We start from the raw sequence: 3,902 nt of genomic DNA on the forward strand, positions 1-3,902 counted from the left end.
TTCTGGTATCTCTAGATGGCACTGTAGGCACAGATATGGTGCTAGCTCCATATCATAGTTCTTAACATAGCAGGATGGACACATGTATCCTGCAAGTATAGAGAAAGAACATTGTTTTCAGAATAGAGTCATATTGTTCAGGTTCAAAAGGGATGACCAGATCATCTAGGCTGACCTTGCAGGTCATCAATGCCACCCAAAACCTGCACCCTAACCCAACAATTGAAATTAGATCAAAGTATTATGTCCCAAAGGAAACTAGACTATTATGTGTCAAGCAGAGAATAGGAGGGACTGAGGTGCATTAGTAGCCAAGGACCCTGCAATGGTAGGGAAATGATATACCCAGGCAGACCTGGCAAGTGACCCATACCAGCATACTTCAAAGGAAAGTCAAAACATTCCTAAGGTTAGTAAAGATGTTAAGCAACAGTTAATTAACTAGTCGAGTAGTCAATGGAATTTTCATCGATTACTCAACTAGTCGATAGGCACTTCCGCATTCCTCCTTTGAAATGTGCAGGAGTCCCCATTGGGGCTCCTGTACATTTCAAAGGAGGAATGCGGAACTCCGAGTGCAGCCCAGGGCCAGCGGGAAGTCCCGCTGACTCCAGGCTGCATGCAGAGTGCCAGCTTTGAAATGTACAAGAGTCCCCAGCAGGGGCTCTTGTGCATTTCAATGCGACAGCACAGCAAGGAGCCTAGGCTCAGCAGGGGACTCAGAGTCAGCAGGGGTGAGGATCGACTAATTGACTGACTATCCGATAAGCATTTGTTTATCGGATAGTCGACTAGTCCTTAACATCCTTAAAGGTTAGTGTCAGTTTTAGATGTGAGGAAATATTCCCCATCCCACAAATGGTGACCAGTTAGGCCTGAGACCAAGAACCAGCCAAGGAAGCACCTGAGAGAGAGCATGTTAGTGACATATCAGAGCCCTGCCTTTCCCTATTAAATGTCCTATTTCCAGTCATGGTCATCCCTGATGCTTCAGAAAGAGACTAAGAAACCCAGAATGCACTGGGGCAAAAATCTTGCATGTGTCTGGCTAAAATCTGGAAATTCATCTTTTAGGAACATAAGTCAGAAGTAAGCCTCAGGGCTTCCACCTCATACCCCCTACAATCATTGGCACCTCTTTCATACAATCTGTTCCAGATTTCTACAGCTCTCCTATTGGGAGGCTGTTCTGGAACCTCACCTCTCTGATGGCTAGAACCTAACCTCTGATGGTTAGAAACCTTCTAATTTTCAGCCCGAATATGTTCATGATTACTTTATATCCTTTTGTTCTTGTGTCAACATTGTTCTTTAGATTAAATAACTCTTCACTCTCCCCGGTATTTATCCCCTCCCAATGCATTTATAGAGCACAATCATCTCCTTTCTCAGCCTTTATTTTGCTAGACTAAACAAACTTCTTTCACCTTTTCCCATAAGGGAGGGTGATCCTAAATAGTTCTTCTCAGCATCTAATCCAGTTTAAAGTCCTCTTCCTTGAACACAGGTGATGAGAACTGTACACAGAATTTCAAATGAGGTTTCAGCAGTGCTTTGTTCAATGTCATTAATACACGTCGCTGTACTGGAAATGCCTCACCTAATATATCCTAGAATCATTTTTTTTTCATAGCTGTGTAACACTAGTGACAGTCCTCCTGAGATTGACCCAAAACCAGGTGTCTCGCATGTTGGTTCCAAATGATGAGCTCACAGCTTGTAGCAGAAATTTTTATTACACTCTAAGGGCATGACCTTGCATTTTGTACTATTAAACTTCATCCCATTTCTGTTATTTTAGTCTTCAAGGTCATCCATTATCTTCTTGTATAATATTCCAATGCTCTTCTATAGTGACAGTGCATCCCAACTTTGTATCATCAGCAAATTTCATTGGCACACTCTTATTTTTTGTGCCTAAGTCTCTAGTAAAATTATGAAGATTTGTCCCCAAACCAATATTTGAGGAACATTATAAACTTCCGTTAAGTCTGATAGCTCATCTTTTATCACAGCCTGTTGCCTACTCCCCTTGAGCCACTTCCTTACCCACCTTACAATTTGTGTACTAATCCCTATCTTTGCTAATATTACTAATTTACCTTGTGCGGTCCTGTGCAAGGCTCCCGCATCACTCCCTTCCTTCCTAAGTATTGGTACAATATTAGCTATTTTCTAGTTATTTGGTACTACTATCATCTGTTGTTTTGGTGCAGTTGATTAATCTGTCTTTGTTCAAACTACACTGTTTTTGTCAGCTACGCTGTGCTAGTGCTGGCAGCATGTTAACTCATTATTTATTGTTTCAAAAAAGGTTTGATGTCAATAGATTACCTAAAATACAATGTATGTTTGAGGGTTTTTTAATATCAGAGATGATTTTTTTAGGATAAAGGTTTGAAAGACTATATGGTGATTCAGAGGAGGAGATAGGGACCCAATGTTATAACTGGATTCCATCATGTATGCGTTTACAAGGTTGGTGCTGGTTTTTAAATATTTTTTATAGATTATAGTAAATGTGTATGGAGTAGGGAAGCCAAGTGGATGTCTCAGTGTTTGAAGCCTTTGGTTCCAGTATGTGTTCATTGATATTACAAGAAAATTACTTTGTCATGCTTAAAGGAAGACATTCATCCCAGCCAAGAAGCCCGTCTACTTACTTATGCAGCACTCCAGGCCTTGTTAGGGCCCTCTGAGTGGAAGTGACTTTCAGTCCTATAGAATTTCAGAATAACAAAATAGGATAACTTAAAATCTGAAATGCAATTAACTTCAGCAGGTATTTCACAATGTTTCTGGGAAGATTTCTGAATCACTTTTCCATTGATTGTTTTCTTTCTTCTTCTTTTTTCCCCTCCCCACAACTCCTTTATGCTTGCTTCACATTCTTCTAACATCTACTGTGCTGTTACCACTCCCTTCAGTTTTGCTCCAAAACTAACTACAGTAGACTTCCAGTTATCCGGCACCTTTGGGACGTAGGTGGTGCCGGATTCTTGGATATGCCGAAGTATCAGGAGGTACTGAATACTCCCAACCCAATCCTCTTCCCCCCTACAGCCTTATGCTCAGGCCCCGGAGCTGCCAGTACAGCCACGCGTCTCCCTTCAGGCACTGGGACACGTGCCTGAAAGGGCCGGCTTTTCAATGAGCTGGCCAGGATGCCGTGCATAACCCAATCCCTCTCCCCTTCCTCTTCACCGGAGCCAAAAACCTCCCCTCCCTACTGTAACCCAATCCCCCTTCCCTTCCCCTTCTCTTTCCCCTTCCCCTTCCCCTTCTCCTTCTCCGTAGCCAAACACCTCTCCTCCCTGCTGTAACCCGATCCCACTCCCCCACCAACCTTCTGCTCGGATCACAGAGCATCCAGTACAGCCGCACGTCTCCCTCCAGGCACTGGGGCACATGCATTGCGCTGGCCGGGATGCCCTGTGTAACCCAATCCCCTTCCCCTCCCGTCCTCTCCCCTCGCCTCCCTTTCCCCAGAGCCAAACACCTCCCCTCCCTGCTGTAACCCACATGAGAGCGGCTGACCTGAGCCTTCCAGGTTCCTTCCGGTTCCGTCAGGAGCACTTGCCATTTTGATGCCGGACTATTGGGCGTGCCAGAAAATTGGGTGCCTGACTATTGGAGTTTTACTGTACATTGTAAGTTGTGCCATACCCAACACATTCATTTAAGTTTAGCACCACCACTGTGCATTTTATTTGGACGTTTCAGGAATGTTTGGCAGCAGCCAAGCAACTACCATGCAAACAGAAATAGCTATGTTATATCCATAGCCATCTTATGGTATTCCACAATCACAACTAATGTAACCACATGAACTGGAGTGGCTTCTGCTCAGGCTGCTTTTGCCATATTGACAACTGCTTGGGCTTAAGTCACAAAAGAGAGAG

General features: G+C 43.8%; 1 long non-coding RNA gene across 1 annotated transcript; it reads right to left on the reverse strand.

Moving 5' to 3' along the window:
- LOC142826856 (uncharacterized) lies at positions 1 to 3,427 on the reverse strand. Its single transcript, XR_012901123.1, has 3 exons — positions 3,347 to 3,427; positions 2,664 to 2,718; positions 1 to 89 (listed from the first exon to the last, which is right to left on the reverse strand). It is a non-coding gene; the product is annotated as an uncharacterized LOC142826856 (long non-coding RNA).
- Positions 3,428 to 3,902: the final 475 nt, after the last annotated feature.

The sequence above is a fragment of the Pelodiscus sinensis genome, chromosome 2 (assembly GCF_049634645.1).
Source record: "Pelodiscus sinensis isolate JC-2024 chromosome 2, ASM4963464v1, whole genome shotgun sequence".
In the NCBI taxonomy this organism is placed as follows: Eukaryota; Metazoa; Chordata; order Testudines; family Trionychidae; genus Pelodiscus; species Pelodiscus sinensis.